Source organism: Anomalospiza imberbis, chromosome 3 (genome assembly GCF_031753505.1).
Source record: "Anomalospiza imberbis isolate Cuckoo-Finch-1a 21T00152 chromosome 3, ASM3175350v1, whole genome shotgun sequence".
Taxonomy (NCBI): domain Eukaryota; kingdom Metazoa; phylum Chordata; class Aves; order Passeriformes; family Viduidae; genus Anomalospiza; species Anomalospiza imberbis.
The window spans coordinates 89,204,360-89,224,844 of NC_089683.1; the positions used below are offsets into that span (position 1 = coordinate 89,204,360).

The following is a 20,485-nucleotide window of genomic DNA, read 5'->3' on the forward strand; positions in this document are numbered from 1 at the left end:
AGGGGTCTGAGTTTTGTACATGGGGATCAGAAGTTCTAAGATGGAGGGACTTGGGCGGGCCCTGTCCTCTTTCTTTCTTCTTCCTAACCTCCATGTTCTTGGTGATGTTGGCACTCACAGATTGGTTTAGAGTAGAAAGTCACTATTCAATATATGTTATGGGCATTGGGGAAAAACCATAAACATTTTACACGTAATGTATGATATAAAAGAAGGCACCAGCCCCCTGGGAGTCAGTGTGTGCCTTTGCCTGACTGCTGAATGGACTGCAGCAGGTCAGGGAGAAAATCTTTTAGATAACATACAACAAACTATCTTGAGACCGGATGACTGAAGACTACTGAGTCTTTCTTTGAAGGCACAGGTTGGAGGAGAGACTTTTCCATCTTTCAGGGTCACCCCAATCTGGGGGTGAGCCCTGACGGATACATAGGCTTTTCTTGTCTTCATGGCAGCTAATTCTGTACCACAGAATTAGATTTCTTAATCCAGTATTCGAAGGCAAAAATTGACTACTGTAGCAGATAAAGACCACATTTCTTGGTGTTTGCCTCTACCATTGTTTGCCTTCCATCCAGCAAACCATTTTTAAGCTAATGTTATTCTGACTATGGAGCAATAACCTTCAACTTGGGTACTGTAGTGATGGGACAGGAGCTCAGATTTAAATGATCAGTCTTTGCCAATCCAGCACATTTTGACTTTTACAGGGTAAGGTGCATTCATACATGCAGCTTGTCAGTTGTGGGGGCAGCAACCTCCAGCAGGCAGAAGCAGCAACCTCTTCCACTGGCATGGTAAGACCCAGAAGTCCACAGCCTAAGCCACGAAAGTTTGGTTTCAGGAGTATCTTGCCTGTTGCTTAAAGAAGGCAGCCACAACAGAACCACACCAAAATGTTCAAATCAGATTTATTATCAACCTGCATGGCTGTTTGCCACTCAACCTTCTTCTCTGGTCACTCTTGCCACCAGGATTCTCTAGCATGTTCTGGCAGCTTTGTCCAACTTCTGCAGCGGGGAAGACAAAGTTCTGGTCTCTGAATTTCCAGATGGACGCTGAGAGGAAGCAGCAATTAAAAGGAGTATGTGGAAAAAAAGAATAGCTTATGAAGAAGCACTGTTAAAACACCTTACTGGGCCACCTTGGGTCTAATTCCATACAGCATGGTTTTGTTTATGCTCTTGGAATAATAATTCACAGAGATAGTGAATATCCCCAGAACAAATGCTTTAGTGTAGTGCTGTTCAGCAGAGCTGCTTGGTAAAATATTCCATCTGGATTTCTCCCTCAGCAAGCCCATCTCACCCTCCAGCATGTCCCTGCCACACGCTTGAGGAAGAAGCACTCCCCCCTGCTTGTGGTTAGGAAAGGGCTCTCTCCATTTGAAGAGGGTTTGCTTTCTCTCCTGGCTCCTTGTTTGTCTCCTGGTAGAGCTGTGGAAGCTCTTGCGAAATGTGTGGGTTGCCAGAAAAAAACATTGCTCTGCCTTGTTTACAGAACCCGAGCTCCCTTAAAACAAACCAATAATGGTTAAAGTGAGTACCTTGTGTCCTTCTTCAAAGGGTGGCCAGCACACAGATGGCTGACCCCGGGCACAGGCTGAATGCAGCTTTTGAGAAATATAATTCGGTCTTTTCTTTTCGTTTGGTGATGGGAAGAGTAAATTGCCTTTTCCCTGAATGGAATCATCCCTTTTCAGATGTCTTGGAGGAGTCAGTCCTGCAAAGCCAAAGTAGTGAACATGAACTGTCGATGCACAATTGTCAGTATGAAAAGGAAATATGGGCTTGGTGAAGCTGCATCTACAAACCTAGGCCAAATCTGGAGTAAATCTGGTAGTAAAGTATCTTGAATATGAGCAGGGACGCTTGCATTTGTAATCCATTCCTGAACACAGGTCTGACTCCTTTCTCTTGTCTTCAGATGATCTGCTAAGTCTTCTGGGGCTATCCATTCTCACAATTTGAATATATGGTCAGAAGCTGGGATTCGTCTTCTCTAGTTTTAGCCATATACAAAATAAACATATAAGTCTAAGCTTGTTACTGAGACTCCTTTCACACTCAATAGAGGTGTCTTCAATATAGACAATAGAGTCTGGGATCAGGTGAAACATGCCCCAGACTTCCACCGGTAAACTAAATAGGTCTCAGAGAACTCTAAGGTGTGATTATCTAACTAGCTCCAGTTTAGACACCTACAATGTAGCCCCCTAAAATTAGGAAAGATGGATCCTCATGAAGGAAATGAGTGCAAGCAGATCTTGTAAAACTTTACTCACTCTATAGGTAGTGAGCACCAGACTATTTAATTTTTCCTTTATTTATTGGACTACTGCAAAGAATTTTACCCTAGATAAGAATTTCTCCGATGGAAGGCTTTGCAGGGGTAACTCCCCCTTTGTCAGTGTAGCCAAAGTTCCTGTTGGAGAGCCAGAGGCACTCTTCTGAGAGCTGACAAGTATGGACTGATGGAACAGTCCTGACAAGTATGGACTGATGGAACAGTCCATCGTGCACTCACCACCAGGAGAAAATCAGTACATAATCAGTCCTAGATCTAGGAGAATCATAAATTACCTTGGCAGCCTCTTTTCTGAGGGTGAATGTGGATCACCTGGGAATGGTTGTGCAGGAGACCTTCACAAGGACTGGAAACTTGCCCTTCAAGTCAATAATATTTTGCTTAAATCCTGTGAAGGCCGCTGTAGACACAGTGACTTTGGGCACTTACCCTGTACTTGCTCATGCCCCCACAAATACAAACAGGGCCTTAGCAAAGGGCTTCTTGCCAGCTCTCAGACCTTCCAGTCACCTCCCAGACCTCCACCCACTCATTTCCTGAATGGCACCTTTCAGAGTTCTTACCACACCATCGAAGAAGCAGGTGTTAATCCCAACTCTAAATAAATATTTCCTGTGTTCTTTATGGTCAAATCTGAACTATAGTGGCCTTCTTCAAATTTCCTGCCAACTCATCCCAGTGAAAGAGTGACAGTTCATGTTTTCTTTGTACATTGTCACGACTAGATAAGATCACTGTTACTACAAGGTGCACCTATGACTAAGAGCAGAGCTGGTATTTGTGTTCAGGGTGCAGTGTCATGGACTCATACTCCAGTTCTACAAAAAAAAAAAACCCAAAAAAGATACTAATAATACAATATATATAATACCCATGAATCTTGCATTTGAAGAAGACTTTAAATTTGCTGCTGAGACAAGATTGAATATTGGTTGCCCTTCATCTCAGAACACTATTACATTAGGTGCAGTAGTCAGCTTACAGCCGTTCAAATGCCTGTAAATATTTATAAACACAAAACCTCCCAGATTTAATTTCTGCTGCATCAGACTTAAAAGAGAAAGCTAATGTCCAGCATTTCTCATCCCTCCTCCTTTGCTCCAGTAATGCTCATATGGGATACAGTGACAGGAACATTGTGCAGAGCACACTGATATAACACCCTGACCCTAAGGCCTAAAGCATCAGACAATATTACTCAGTCAAATTATATTCAGCTCTGTACAAACATCTAAAATAGATGAGCCTGAAAGAAGAAATGCTGCTCCCAGACATTTCAAATGGATTTGCAAAGAGATAAGACTCAGGATTTTAGAGTTCTTGTTTTCATTACTCTGCGCTCAAGTATTGGCCAAGTATCAAAGCTCCTGAAAGAAGCAAGACAATTGGGATATGCAAAAAATGGGAAAAGAGCCCTCAAACTGTCCCTTGAAAGAAAGACTTCTTTTCTCTGAAGTTTTAGTCTCTCCTGCAAAGTTTCATTTTTACTATATTTTTAAATCAATCTACAGTGTTTCTTTAATTACATTGCTATCAATACAGCAACAGTATATCCTAAAAGCATTATAAATTCATACTGAAATTAATCTGCCTAGACCCCAGGGTTCAGACTACCATGTGCAGTCTCAAGATACAATGCTCTTTTGTTTTGCCCTTCTAATTTAGCCTTTGGAAAGTCCTCTGTGACAGCCAAATCAAGTGGTTTCAGAGAGTGGCAATTCTTGCAGCAACTTTTCATCAATCATTTCCACTTTCTTCTCTTTTTAAAAAAGTGCACTTAATTTCCACTTTAATTAAGAAGCTGAAAACACAAGGTGAGGCATAAATAAGAGACTGTAGAAAATTCATGTCACCAGCAGAGCTGACTATCTCCAGAAATGAAATGGACTTTTCGAGGTGATCGAAACACGGCTTTTAATAGCATCAAATGTTAACTACTGTATATCTCAGTGATCTAAATGGAGTCATATAAAACTTTGTCCTTATCATCAGGAAAATAAATAAACACAATAGAAATGTGACACCCTCCTGTAAAGCTGTACCAGTCTGATGCTTACAGCTGTAGGACACTGTAATTATTTTCTCCTCCTGTGTGAATCCTTCAGAAAAAAAGAAAAGTAGGATTTTACCAGAGGAGAAATTCTGTTAGATGCCAAGGGAATGTTTCATGACTTCCATTTTGCAGGACTTCATCATTTTGGTTATTTTTTCTGTAGAATTCTGGAAGACAAAAACCACCTTTACTGAAATTTAAAAAAAAGACATCAAAGGACTAGCAGTGGTGACAATGTCTCAACATTTTTATTTTTTAATTGAAATGAAATAGTGTTATTTTATTTCAGTGGCTATGACCCACATAATACCTTAGGTCTAGTTTGTCAGAGCTAGAAGCTCTTTCTGAGCACTTTCACCAGCTGCCTTATTTCTCTTTTGCATATATGTGCCTTCTACAAAGAGTTCTGCTGAACAACATCTTTCCAGTATTTTTATTTAGAGGTTAATTTATGGTGTGGTTGCCTGTGTCAGCAAGGCATTGGAGCTGATGATTCAGGAGGTCCAGCCCTGTGTGTTTGGTTTCACAGATTTATGGCTCTGGCCAAGAAGAGGAACTTACCCAAGTCTCTGGTATCCTTGCAAAAGCTCAGGAAATGGCAGGATCAAGCCCAGTAGGAAGTTTCTGCTCCCCATAGGTGGATTACTAGTTACAGCAAAACCAATATTGCTTCTCTATCCACTCTCAGCCCCCAATTTTTTTTGCAATCAGCATTTTCCCACAAGACCTCCTTGGCATTTATTATTTTGGTGTGATCTAAGCTTGGACAGTGTAACCTAGGGCATGATGTACATTTTTAGAAGTCTGTGGAATAAGCTCTCTGCCTTCAGTGGTTTAGGGATAAGGGCAGAGGAAGAGACTAAGTCAGTGGAGAAGAGGGGAAAATTTGGGTTGCTGCACTTAAAGAGGGAGCAGAAGGTGGCCAACCTGCTGTGCCAGCAAAGCACCAGCATGTACTGACAGTGGGGTCAGAGAATGCAAATTATTTCACCAGGGAGTCTAGGAAGGCAATTACCTAAAGTCACTGGACAATGGAGAATTAGAGGTGGAGTAAAACAACAGATGACTTGGCTCTGAATGGCAGAGCTTCTATTAGCCTTGCTGTGCTAATTCCCTCACCTATAACTCAGAAGCAATAATACGAATACTGATCTCCAGGGCTTTGTAGGCTTTTTACCATGCAATTTATAAATGCTATTTGTACAGCACTGACTTCAACTGGCTACTTATTGTGAGTAAGTACTCAGAAAGGAGGCACACAGCACCGAATCTTAACAGTGCAGACAGCAACTCTGCAAGGAAAAATGCAATGACCTCTTCAGGGTATTTTTCTCCTTCTCCATGTACAGACTGCAGATTTTCAACCAGGGTCCCAATGAGTGAGGAAGGTGCTCCTGTGAGATCCATGCACACTCTGCTCCATGCCAGGTTTCCTCCCTGGCAGTGCACCAGGGCCAGGTGGACTCCCTGGCCACAGAGATTCCTGACTGTGGATTTCCTGCTCAGGCTCAGGGGGATGCAAAAGCCCAAACTGGCAGAAAAACACACCTATAAATTAAAATTATTCTGGTTTTAATAACCAGAGTCAGGCAGAGAGAGGAGTGTGTATGTAAGCATATTTGTAGAGAGGAACTCCCTTTGCCTAGTGAAAGAAGCAAAAGTTACTCAGGTGGTTAGGCTAAAGAATGACAGTATATACTGGCAGCTGTGAGTGAATATCTGCTTTAGAGGTGTGACCCCTTGATCAAGCAACTAAAAATTTTCAAAATGTTATGTTTGAGAGAATGAAGTTTTCTTTTTTCTAACACAGTATGTTATAGAAATGAAATTATCACAGAATCATTCTGAAGCTTGTAGGTGAGGCTTGTATGTTACTTTCATAACCCTGAGTACTGGTGAAACCTCAGTTATTGAAAAAAGTAACTATACATTAGAGCAGAAAAGACCAAAGTTCTGTTCCCAGAACTGAAAGATAAAGTACAAGCACTGTAGTTTTTCAGAACTCTTTTCCCAGGTCTCTTGATATTTTCAAAGGAGGAGTTAAACAGGAGTCAAAATTAATCTGCTCTGAAACAAAATACACTTTAGTTCAGAAAGATATGGTCAAATTTCAACAATCACATCACCATCACATTTTACTGCGCCTGTAAAGAGCACAATTAAACCTGAGAAACATTAAGAAAGTGAATTTATTTTTATAGCTACCTTGATTACACACCATTCCTGGGCTGAACCATGTGCCCTCCCTCACCGCAGTACATGCTATAAACAACTGCCCTGAGAGGGGAGAATAGGAAGTGGGAGAATGTTTCATCAGGTAATTATTACTATTAAATATATACCTGTATATAGATATGTACATATATTTTAATGCTACAAATGCTTGGCAGGATACAGCATGGATCTATGTCTGACACATAAACATAAAAGTTTGGCTTCATTCTTTATTGCAAAATATTTGTATAGGGAAAATTGGTTAAAATTGATCTGCATCCATGCAGACTGAGGATATTCCAAAGCACCAAATAGCCGAGTGATTCTACAACATACAAGAGCTGTTCTTGTTAATGCTATGATTATTCTGTAAGCTGGACTGGAATGTAGAAACATTTTGTAAAGTCAAATTTTATTTATACAAACAGGCAAAACAAACTGGAAAATCTACTATTAGATTGTGCTACCATAAGATGTTTCAGAAGTAAGAAGGATGATTTCTGAGAAACAAGAGATTGCGAAGACTTTCCTACTTCATTATAGAGTGCAAAGCTGTGGACATTCAGCACTTTAATTTCCACTCTGGTAAGTACTTGTCATCTGGAAAAGTTCCATTTTAATGGCAGTTTTGGAAGGCAAATATCTATGGGCCTTCAGGATATGGTTTGCTTGCTTTTTCTGACAAACTATTATTGCATTTCCCAACATACTATTTTTTTTTCCTGTTTACAGTCACAGGGATCAAGTTTTTATAAAACTGTTACCTAAAGGGAAGGAAAAAGCCAAGCAATTCTTGGAGCCCTCCTGCAAAACCAAAACCCCTCCTGAAGGTTTTGTCAATGATCACAAAAACTAAAAACAAAATAATAAAAGGAAAACGCTCTATAATAATAAAATATAGTAATATATTAGTAAATATAAATATAATAATAAAATATAGTAATAATATGCAGTAAAATATAGTAATAAAAGGAAACCTCTGCTCTATATTATTTGGCCATCAATATAAGTCCTATTTATAAAAAAACCCAAAACAACCCTGATTCCATTTGTCAGCCCACTTCAGAAAGGTGTTTTGAGTGACTGACAAACATAGACCCTCCAGATTAAGTAATCAGTGATGGAGTTCTCCTGCCAGGTGCCAAGCAAACAGCAGATTTTAGGCAGAAGGATCTGGGTGTGTTGGGGACCCAAGGTACCTTGACATAGTGGCTTCTAGAAATTGACTACAACTCTTTTGACTGTACATCTCGAGGATCTTTAGGGAAGTGGCCAGGGAAGTGGAAGGTTTTCAGTACCAGAGGAGTCTGAAGCATAAGTGCAAAACCAGACTCAAAGATGTTGTCTGAGTCAATGGCAAAAAAAGAAAGAGCCCCCACCACTGTGCTCTTTGCCTACTGTCTTCCCTGCACTTAATGAAACCAATCAGGGCTGGACAGCTGATGGCTTGCAGAACAGCACAAAGCACTGTGGAGTTTCTCTTTTCCATGAAGAACATGAAGAGTTCCTATGCCAGTGTCTGGAAACATCCCCTCTCAAAACCGTCTTAACATCCAGAAGCAAAGATAGAGCCCTTCTCATCTCCCGGACCACCACAGGTTAATTGGCACTTTCACAAATGACCACAGCTGTTTGCAAGATGTTGCTGGGTCCCCTCTGAGACTATCATTACCTGCCTAGCATCACTGCAATGCTGATATGTAATTTATTCCTTTGGAAGGGCTCCATCATCATATAACAAAATACCATAAATCTCCCCACGAATGTCATTGCCTTGGGATAAGCCAGCTCTGAAAGGCTGGAGGGATTGCTTTACATCAACCGAGTTTGCTGCTTGGTCTTGCTGTGAGATAATGATTGTTAAAGTGTTTTTCTGGCCCCTTTGTTAGGACAGTGCCTCAGACACAGTAGATGGGAAACCAAACCAGTGAGCACTAGTAAAAGTTCACATGTGCAAGTGCTATTTAACTATGGAACAGAAATTTTTGATTTTTTCCCCCCCTACTAGGTTAGGAGACAGCACTAGGTGCTGCTTGTTGTCTGGATGACTTCACTGTCTTTCCTTGGACATGGACATTGTAGAATCAAGCCAAGAGGTGGCAGTACTCCTCCACCATTCCCAGCCCAGAAGGTGCCTCATCCCACCGCAAGGTTCATCTTTGCAGCATCAGTATGATCAGCTTCTCTTCTGATTTATTTGTATTTACAGAAGAGGGGAAATAAATATTCCATATTTCTCCTGTGCCGGGAGTGCTTTCCTTCAGCAGGGGAGTTCCTTGGCTTTTGGCATTCTGCAACAATGGGGGGCACCTCTGCCACCTTCACCCTATAGGAGAGCTCGTGGAGCTGCAAAAGGTCCCCAGCGGTGGACAAGGTTTTAATTTTGCTGAGGAACATGGTTCTTAAAATGCCTTAAACTGTGAACACACAGCTGGAACAGTTTATGGACTGAATACTTAATCCTGAGTATTAATTCAAAGGACATGCTTTGTTATTTCCTGTTTCATTGTTGTTTGTAAAATGGTTTAATGCAGTAAATTGTTTAAAATCGGCTGTGCACATTGATACAGTTTTATATTGCTAGAGAGGGAAGGATTTCACTGCTTGGGTGTGAGGGAGAGAGCAAGATTATCCTGATAATGAAAACCACAGCCAATGCATTTACTTTGGAACGATTGCTTCAATGACATTACTGTGTAGATATTTTAATCAGAAATAAAAGTGCTAATCCTCAAATGCAGGCCTAACAACAATCAAAACAGCTGCATATTTTCAAGGAAAAAGAAAAAAAAGGAAGCTTAGCTATTAGTAATGAGGTTTACATGCAGCCAAGGAGAGCTTTTTCTATCAAATAAAAGTGACCCTATTTAAAATACAAAAGGCAATGTTTATTAAGAACTGGTAATGAGCTAATGACAGAATTGGTATGGATCACTACCTCACATTATCTAGGGTGTTATACCTGTGAAATTTTCTCATGGATAATAAAAATATCCACCACATAGCAGAGACAGTGAGAACAAGAGCAAAGGGACTGGCTTGCATCCATATGGCTAAGCTCTCATTACCTCTCCTCAACATCATGGACTCATCTATCCTGACTTCTGGGAACATTCCCTGCCTTATGCTCTCCCTTGAACAATGCCCAGGAATGCTAGCTAGCCCAGAACACCCTAACAATATAGATATAGAGGGGACTACACTTACCACGTGGTTTCTTGAGCAGTGCAGCATGCCAGCAGTGAATCAGCAGAGATGGCTGGGCAACAGTGCCCATGTCTGTGTGCTGGCACTGCTTGGTTTGCTGGCATGGGTGTAGCCAAGGAGGTTATGTGTGACCTGGAAGTCCCTGACCACTGAACAGACACGCCCAGGGTAGCAGTCCCTTTGTGCCTGGCAGAGCTGCTCTCCCAGGCCAGGCTCTTGCAACATGCATGCACGTGTAGCTGGTGCTGTGTTCTTCTCACCCAGCTTCTTCTGCAAAGCTGGAACTCCTAAAAAAAAAATCCATTTTCAGTGCAGGTCTTTTTTTTTTGGACTTCACAGCACAATCCATGTCTTCTCAATATATCCTGTCAGGGGTGAATCAAATTTTGAGCTCGTTTCTGGTCCCTCTCCATGAAAGTACTGCCTCTCTTCCTTGTGGCTTTTCTGATTTGTCTTGGTGTCAAACAGATCAGAATCAGTCCCTAAGCCTGGTTTCAAAATAAACAAAAGGTAATAAGACTTTCAGTTTCTGCGGAAGGCCAAATACTGAAAGGGAAACTCATGAGAAGAGATCCTCATGCAGCCTGAAAATCCTCCGATCTCTATGGAGGCAACATAAATAGGTTGAACAAGAGTTACAGGGAGCCCTTTTCAAAGTGATTGTGTACCTGACAAGAGAACAAGGTGTCTTGGCAAAAAGAACACTTTGAGCTAAATAGAATGCCCCTAAAAAGGGTGATTCTCATGTTTTGGACAGATATGGCAAAAAGGTTTTTCTTCAGCTTCTAAAGTATTCAGCCTTCAAGGATGGTGACAAACCCTATTTTACTATCTTTTTGGAATAAAAATGAAGGGAAATACTTTTATGGCAAGGCTAACTTCCATTACAAATGGAATCATGTAAAGAACTATAGTTGTCCTTGTTCAGTTTCTGTACATTTACTTTTATTGAAACACCTGAGGCAAAAAGAAAAAAGGTTTCTTCTCACAGCACTTAGGAGCAGTGAGGTGACTTCCCTCCATTGGCCACTGATAATTCTCTGGAGTAGACACATGAGGGGCTTTGGATTTTGATTCAGCATCAGCACTGGCCTGCCAAATGGCCATGAGTGAACCATTTTCTTGCTAGTTGTTGGTCTTGACTGCTTAAAATGCAAGCTCTCAGAGCAGGAAATATTCTTCCTTCCATCTCCTGCAGAGGCATCTTGGCTTCAGCTGAGGGGAGCAAGTACTAAGGTAAAAAGCCTCTTTCGTCCATCTATTTTTTCCAAAGTTTTTAATGTGGAGCTTATGAGTGTACAACTGTTATCCAGGAGGAATATGTTTGGGGTAGGATTATCAAAGACATTAAGTGATATTCTAATTCTGCACACTTTGAAGGCATTAGCAATTTTATGTCCATCTTCACCAAGAACAGAATTATGTAAATGTGGAAAAGTTTTTTTAGAAATGTTACTTTACTTCTTTACTTTTCCTTTTCAAGAGTGAACGCTCACCTTTTGCTAACAGGGTGTTAAGGGGTTTTTGAGACTTTTTTTTTTTTTAATTAGTTTTTTACATAGAGGCAATGTACTACTGCATCTTTATGAGAGAAGTTGGGAATGGCTAAACAGGTTACACAGCTGGTCCTACCAACTACCAAATACATATTACAGGAAAAACATTTCTCCTTTTTACAAAACCTTAAGCCAAAGTTAAGTGTATGAATTCAGGAAAGTTTCTCAAGGTTTGTAACCATTCTAAATAAGGTAAAAAATTATTCACAGACTTGTTACAAAGGCTGGTAGCAAACCTGTCCTGGTTTACTCACAGGCTTTCTAGTACTCACTGTTTCTCTCTGGGCCAAAAATTCTCTGAGGATGAACTTCTTTCCAGTGGCTTTTGCCACTTTTGCTCTCATCCAAGCCAGAAAAGCAGAAAGCTCTAGCAAATAATCAACTAATACAACCCTAAGCCATAATTGGAGTTGTGGCCAAAGCCACACCCTTAAACTTCACTGCTGTGTGGAGGCTACTGTAAGAGGCTTAGTAAGACTTTGCTTTGTAAAATAAGGAAAGGTCAGAGCTGTGTTTGTGGTGGGACAGTGCTGGGGAGAAGCCAAATAAACACCTGAAAAAGAATCTTTCTCTGTTCCTGATGGACCTCTTCAGCTCTGTTTGTTCCCACAGTTTGAAGGAAGCAGGGGTTAACAAGGCAAGCACTAGAGCCCAGTTGTATTTATGGTGGATGGCACCACCACTCTCCTCATGGCATCAGTATCTCAGATTCAGGTTGTCAGGGTCATAAGTCTGCAAGTGTCCAGAGAGGATTCAAATGCTCTCTAACCCACATAAGATCTTTTTCTGAGGCTCATAGGGAGCAGTCTGCCTACTGGAATATGCTTAGCTTAAATGCCACAATGCTAAAACAATCAGCTGGAGCAGCACAGCAACTCAAAGTAGAAGAGGTGGGGGCCCAAGTTTCCTAAAGACTCAGCAGGGAATTCTTGGTATCACTGAAGTGTGATCCCAATGGCAAAGAGTAAATGTTTCCCAGAAGAGGGAACTGCTAGAGGAGGGTGTTTTTTCTCCCTGGAGCTCAGCCGTGGGCTGCATTTTTCCAACAGTTGAGAATTTGCTAGGGGATAAATACCTGTCAATGGAGAGCTTGATCTTCAGAATTGAAGTGGGGATTGGACTCTCGAGGACAGAGTATCTTCAGCGGGAAACAGTTCCTACTGACTCTTCCAGCCAAAGCCTCATAACTCTCTTAGAAACACCGCCTAACCCAAAAGAGTCCTCAAAAGGTCAAAGCTTGCTTTGCGGTTCTTTAGTGGAGCCCAGAGAGACCTTGAACTTAAAACAAAATATTTAAAACCATGTATGTACCTATTTACAAATCAAGGGACAATTCTTCCTTTTCATTGCCAAACCTTCATTATATTTGCAATGAAGCAGACGTGAACAGGGCCTGTCGCCTAGCACTGGTCACTTCTATTCACCTTCTTTTGCAGTGGCATGGACACATGAAATGGGCTTTTCTGACATAGTTGGGAAGAGTAACTCAGTTATGGCAATAGTTTAATCCCTTTTTCATTCCATGGCTTGCATAAAGACATCATAAATAATGGTGTCAGTGCTTTTCACATTAAATCCCTGCACCTATAGGATATCACAGAAGGGCTACACTAGGGCTGAGTTGTCTTGACACCATAAGGCTCAGCAGAGATGGTCCCGTATCAAGTACACCAGTAACATGGAATTGCCTGGCCTGTCCTGGGCCCTTTTCCTTCATTCTTCCTGTGACCAGGTGAAATTCTCTGTTCAAACTTGGGATGACATGGACTGACACCTCTCTTCTACCCCCATCCTGACCAAGACTGATTTCTCCTCAACTTGTTTAGAATGAGACTAGGGCCACCTGTGCATGAGCTGCCAGGAAATGTGGTACTTTCATTTAAACATCAGGCAGCTATCAAAACAGCAATAAGAGAGGCTATCAGCCTTAATAATGGCATGCATTAAAAGTAAAACAACTCTCTGAGGTCCAGTAATGTTGCTTTTACCATTTGTCAGGTGTATAATCACTCTGGAGAATAAGAATAGTGAGGTCTTTGTAAAATCATGAATCAACATTCCCAACAATTCAACTGCTGTGAGTAGGTCAGGTCAATACCCTCACGTCTCAAAAAACTACTTAAGCCCCCTTGTCTCCTGAGACCATTACATCAATGGATGCCTCCACTACTACAGAAAATGACAACTCGCAATGTAATACCAGGAGATCCCCCTTAACAGCTCCTCTATATTAACAGCTGCTGGCCTCTGCTCTGGGCATTTGTCCTTGTTTCCAAAACCAGGTCATATATATTCCTCTAGCTTTCTGTGAGAAAAGCTTTTATTGTTTTCAGGAGGATCTTTTTTCATTTGAAACATAAATAATGTAATGAAGCAGGTAATTCTTAAGAAAGGATAATCAGAGTAGGAATCCTAAAATGGTTAAATAGGTTGTTTCCAAGAACTTGAGATATTTTGGTTAACATTCAAAACTATGCCCTTCTTGTTCATTGAGATTTGTTTTCAGCTTTGTGGTGTTTACATCAGAAAAAATCCTGTATTTACTGTAGTTCATGGCAAAATTCATTACTTCAGCATATCTAGATTTTACCCACACAGTTCATATGATGATTTGTGTTCCCACACCTTGTAGGACCACATTTTTTTGTTGTACTTGCCATTTCCCACCCCAGAAAAGAAGACTCTTCTCTCTGCTTTAAACCTGCCTTTATGTCTTTTACATATGTTGTTAAAATGCAATGAGTGTTGGCAATGACTGAAATGTTACTGCCTCAAATTATTTCCACAAGAGACAGTGGGGAAAGACAAATTGAATGGAAATATTTTTTTGCAGTATTTTTTTCTTTAAACAGTGTCGCATTCCAGTAACACAAGCACTGCTCTGAATGTCTGTGGTACATATCTGGCCATGAGACAAGGACACTGAAGTTGGTCCTGAAGTCTACTGACCACCACCCTGGCTTTGCCTGGGCAGAAAATCCAACACCTGACAGATGCCTGATCATCTGTCCGCCAGTGAGACACGGTACAGACTTGGTACCTCCTCTACTAAATTGACAGTTTTCACTAAAACTCTAGGTTTTGAGTTATCTTTAAGCCTCCTACCACATTTTAAATTTTGTTTGGAATTCACTGGTGTGTGGAACAGATTCAAAGTGATAAATGCACCACCTGCTTTCAACACACCTCTCAGGCCCCAGTCAAAACAAGAAGGACAAGCTGTGTATGGGCTGTCTTTCTTGTGATGCTTACTAATATTTGGACATCTTGTCCTATTATTTAAGCCAGAAGAAGGAAGTACAAGGTTGGATGAAGTAATTTCTAGTGATTCTATTTCTTTGTTGATAATTATACAGGATAGTTCCTATATTGTATCTTGTATCTAGATTAATAAAAGATAAAATAGTGTTTGAAATTTCTTAGACCATGAAGAAGGGGGCTTCTTCCAACTCCAATTTCTTTCAATATTGAAATATTGAAAGTTTTTGAGTATGAATGGAAACATGATTTTACAAGAAGTTCACAGCATGATAAATCACTCTGCCTAGTTCAGCAAAGCACAGTTAAAAAGAAAATATATGAGAATGGAGTTTGACTGATACATCTTTAATGTATTTATGCTCATAACAACTCTGTTCTCTTCCTGACCTCTTGTTTCAGTTATTTATTTCTGATGTTAAAAGTTCAGGCAGCAAATACTCCTTGAGAGCTGTAATCAGTTTTCTGAATGGTGAAAGAGAACAATAATATTTTGTAGCAAATGAGATGCATCTTAGCCCTCGCTGGTGAAAAATGTAAGCTATAGAAAGTCCTTTTCATCTTTTAGTAAGGGTCCATTATTTCTGTATATCTCTTTTCTGTGCCTTATGAAAAGGTTTGTACAGTAAAGAATGACTGACTATGTAGTAGTTCTTTCTTCTTTTGCCAAGCTCTTTTTAGCTTTGGCAGCAATTCTATTTTCCCTGTCATCATCTAATGTCTATTTATTTTAGATTGCTACAAAGCCAGTGCAATTCCCCCATAAATCCCAGGTTGTGAAGATGAAGAAACATTTAGATTCATTTTATTAAAATTCTCCAGTGTCCTCTTTATGATTCCTACCATCTAATTAGGTTTGGAAAGGTCATCAGTTTGAAAAACTCTTGGAAAAGAATCAATTGAATTAGGAGATCAGAGGTTGCCAAATGCCTTGCATTTCTGTGCTCTGAAATACCTGATCAATCTTGGTTGTCACAGGTGCCACAAGAGTGCTTGTCACTAATTGTTGATCTAACTAACCTCATAACCTCTCCCTTTCTTTCACCTCCGCCCTCCTGTCCTCCCTGGCTCTTGTGTGCACACAAACGTATGAGGGGGCACGCACACACACACACACACACACACACACACAAACACACAGCTCACATTAAACTCCTAGGAACGTGAATATATTACATTTACTTTGAGCGCTATTTCAGCAATTCAACATTCTCCACAGATGCCTCAAGAGAAGGTGGGAATTATGACAGTGGGAAACTCCATTGACTTAATGCTGTCATCGATGCAAAGTAGTGCATATTTTGTGGAATCAGGTTGGGAAAATGGAGAACTATATTATGTTAATCAGAAAAATGACAACTTTTTTTTTTCTTATTTTGTAGCCAGTTAGAAATACAAGAAGTTTTAAATTATTGCCCTCTCTGTGTGGGGAGAGAGAAAGTCTTCTGGATCATGTTATCTCTCACAGTACAATACCAGATCCCTCGGATCCCAAAGGTGTGAGTCTTGGTTCCAATTTTAGGAAAAATTTTTAGAAACGGTCAGCCTCAGAGGATGCTGTGACATTTTCTGAGCTTGCATGGTGTGGACACTGTTTCACATCTACTTGGTCACTAATGAGCTCACTGTTAAGGTGCTGTAAGACTGAAGTTGGAGCTGCTAATTAGCAGGCAGATTCCAAAGACACTGTGCAATAAAAGTGAAAGATTAGAAGTGTTGTACTGAAACAGCTGCAGAAAAAATGCATTCCCCTGTAGTGTTTAGAAGTCAAGGACTTAGACAGAAGTAATCCCACCTTCATGCCTCTCCCTGCCTCTACACTCCTGCAGGAAGAGGTGATTGACTCATTCTGTCACCTCATGCACAGCACAGAAATGCACAAAAATCAGCAAATCTGAACTGCTAAAAATTATGAGTAATATACATCCTGTGAACACAGCTTTCCAACTCACAGTCTAAAGAGATTGCAACAGAATTTACTTTTCATTGACATTTTTCACGGTTTCACTTCTTTTTTATTCATGTGTAAGGAGTGAAGTGGTAGTTTGTATTCCCTACATTTATTAGTTCCATCTCAGTTTTTAGTTCCTAACTATGAGGTAATAACTTCTTATATATCCACAAAATGATTGTGATGTGCACAGAAATGTGTAAGATTAAGCACTTTATTTTTGCAGCTTTTATTCTATAGTCCCCAGAAGGCCATGAATGTGCTTCATTTAACAGCCACTGTCCCCCTACTGTGTGTCTTGAGCCCTGACATTCAATTCTGTTAAAATGTAAGGCTTGTATATTTTATATTGCATTTTAGTATTAAATATGATGCAAACAGGACAAAAAATCTGAAATATCTGAGCTTTTAATTTTTTTGCTGTGTCTTCTTAATCAGAAAAAAAAAAGTTGAACTCTTCATGCTCTCCTTGTAATAATGCATCATTTAAGAGGACATTAAAAACATATGAGTTCACTCAAGAAGAAGTTTGGAAAATGTCTTTTGCTACCACTGTATTATATGAATAATTAATTAAAACATGCAAAGATGGAGTGATTAGGAATTCCGCATTTTGAACCTATGTGTCTGAAAGGAATGTGTTGCACACAAGAGGCTGCATAAGTGAAATCTTCACCATTTGTAGGCAGAGAGGAGTAGTTTGCCTTTCCATATACTGACATGATAACTCTGGAGTAGTGAACGGAGACCAAGTGTGAGGGTGTGTGCATGAGCACACCTCATCCCAAATATCCATCATGGGAAGTTGGTGGGGAGTTGCATGTGAGAACACGAGCTCTGGCTTTTGCTCCTTGCCTTCCTGCTGTCACTCAAGAGCTTCCTTTGCCTCTGCCTTTGCCAGTTTAACACAGGCCTTGCCTTTGTAAAAACAATAACTGTTCCCATCTTTCACGTTGTGCTAGTTTTTAGCAACAATTATCAAGTGAATCAGATGCCCTGCTCTTCCTAAAAAGGGAGGACAAGTTACCACACGCTCAGATTATCTTTTGGCAGCGAAGTGTTAAATAGGTATTTCCCAATACAAATGCAATGGTCAGCCATACATCCTCAGTGTCTATAGAGACTGGTCTGTGCTCTTGCAACTAAGTGGAGCAATGACCAGAAACTCCTGGGAATAAAAACCCCCTGTGTTTCTGAACTTTCCGCCTTTCTAAAAATTAAAGAACTAAGGAAAAAGCAATCAAATTTACGAGGCCTGAAAAAAAATTAAATATTATCTACTTCATAAAATGAACTTTTAAACCTGAAGTCATATTTCTTCAAGCCTAATACTTTAGTTTATCTTTGATCGTTATAAATTATCCTCTGTAAAGAGCAATGCTTGGGAAAGTAGTTGGCAGCATGTACAATTGGAGTTCATTCTGCTTTATTTATTGAAAAATGCTAAAAAGTAAAACACTGAAGTACTTCACATTAAAATGGTATGAACCCACCAAGATAACTGCTTGTAACTGTCTGTGTAAAATTATGGTCACAGTAACCACCTCTGGGTCCAGAATAAACTTTCCATGCATGTAAGAGCCAAATGCATTTGCTTACTCAGATTTTCACTTGAATGATTATCTTTTTTCTTCTTTTTTTTTTTTTTTCTTCATATACATGAAAACCTTTGAAGGAGAGGGATGGAAAAAGGCATCAAATACCTGTCACCTTAGAAGATGATGAATCATTACAAAGAAGAATCCAGACAACTTTCACTGAACAGTTCATTTCTCTCCTTCACTGACACCAGTAGCATGTGAATACATACATAATTGCACAGGGCAGATTAATTCCCAACAGAGATTTCATTCCTACTAGAAAATTATTTTCCATTGCCAAAACCTCAGTCCTCCAATAAAGGGGTCATAATATCTAAATATCAGTATACATTCCCCCTGCACCGAGTTTTACACCACCAGGCTTTGCAGTGGTGTCCTGACTTGCTGGCAGCCAGAACAGATCTGTTCACTGGAAGCCAAATTCCCGTTTTGTAGTTGTTGACTGCCTTTCACTATATTAATATTATTTTTCAGAATATTAGACAACTCACAGCTACTTATTGTATAGCCAGAGCAAAGCTCTTGCATCTTGACTGTCACACTGGTTCTCATCCTTGCTAAAAAAAAATAAAAAGTTAGAAAACGGTGAGTTTTTGAACTTCTGGCCATTTTTATCTAGGAAAACAACCATGCCTTGTGCTGGGGCTACTCTTACCTCCAGACTTTAGCAAATTTCCTGAGAATCTGATGTTGTTGACCCTTGCAGAGTGACTCAGCAAAGGAACGGTGTTCACACATAACAGTGCTCAGGGTGCACTGGGGGGAGCTCTGGGGGTTTGGGAGCTGCTGCCCTGCCAGGTACCACCATGAAAGGAGGGGTTTCCATGGCCTACAATGATTTGGAAGGAGTTGGGATCTGCTGTCATCATGGAGACAAGGTGCCACCACAGTCTGGACTTCTTTGCCTGCATCTGGCCTTGGTGTCCTGCTCCTGTGCGACAGCAGCTTCTTCTTCCTTCAGAAGAACAGCTGTTCCTTCCATTTCACTCAATGCTCTGCCCAGAGTTCCAAGCCATACAGCTGGCATTGAAGGGCACCTGAAATTCTTGTCTGAGACAGCACACAGTTCTGGGAAGGCACATCTCCTCCTGCATCCCACATTTACTTTGGTAAGTACTGAGGGAATGAACCTGGGTGGCCTCGCATTAGTACTTAGGCTAATTTTATTGGTTTACTTATCCATTCCCAAAGCTTTGCAGCTGGTCTTTAAATTTATAGAAATGCTATTATAAATATTAGACAAAACTGACTCCACAGGCTCTTGCAGCTTTTTCACTGGAATACGATTCATTTCTAAACCCCTCATTTCTTTGCTTATTTATTTAATCACCCCTCACTGACGGGAGCTCCCAAGATCTGAGATGGTCTGTGCTTTGATGCTCCCAAGAATCTTCCCAGAATCACTAGGGTTCACCAACTTTTGGATCTTTGATGTGAGAGCCTATGAGCAAAGCTTCATTTTGAGCTGAATTGGGTGGTTTTGGAGAATATGTCCAAGTGTGATAAGAAGAACAAACACTTCTGAAGGCCATTATATTGGACCCATTGAGAAGTTCTTTTTTTGATAATCTTTGCTAATCTCCAAGCTGACACAAAAGAGTTCATGCCTTAGAGCTTCCCAGGGTTTAAGCACAGAATTCTCTATTTTCAAAGAGCCAGGGCAGACACTGTTTGGATTTCATTAGAAACTCATCAGACATGCTGGATCTGAAATAACTGCTGCCCATGGCCAGCTGGAAAATACCCACTTGTTGCAAGGAAACTCTAGCCCACTAATTATCCTAAAAAATTCATGTAGGAACTTTCTTGACCCATTTTTTCCCAGTTCCTTTTTTTCCCCTTGAACACATGGATCAATTGCTTTCTTAGAAAAATTTAGCTGATTTCTATGTCATCTTTTGGGAGGTTTAATCATACAGAAATGTACAGTGCTAAGTCATGTAGCATAGCTGCCACAAATTAGCAATAAATAATGTACTGGGAGCCTTTATAGCAGGGAGAAACATATGAGTTTTGAAAAAAAAAATCCAAACCCAAGAGGTAACTAAATTTTTCCTCATTTTAAAATCTGAACATTAGTCAAACATTTAGAATATGAAATAATCAGTTTAGCTAGATTATTCACTATTTCTCATTTTAACATGCATCTGCACTTTTGGTTTCCAGCTAGAACAAGAAACCAAGGGAAGCCAAAATACCTAGACAGGAACAGATAAAAGCCAAAATACCGAGACTGGAACAGACAAAGGCCAAAATACTAGCCAGAAACAGGAAGTACTGGACATCTTACAAGACAACCTCCATATTCTTGTGAGATCTCCAGCCAGGGGTGTTGACT

The 20,485-nt window shown here is 40.3% G+C and overlaps 1 long non-coding RNA gene across 1 annotated transcript; it reads right to left on the reverse strand.

Moving 5' to 3' along the window:
* Nucleotides 1-429: 429 nt before the first annotated feature.
* Nucleotides 430-12,553, reverse strand: LOC137469958 (uncharacterized). Its single transcript, XR_010996827.1, has 3 exons — nucleotides 12,413-12,553; nucleotides 1,547-1,722; nucleotides 430-1,058 (listed from the first exon to the last, which is right to left on the reverse strand). It is a non-coding gene; the product is annotated as an uncharacterized lncRNA (long non-coding RNA).
* Nucleotides 12,554-20,485: the final 7,932 nt, after the last annotated feature.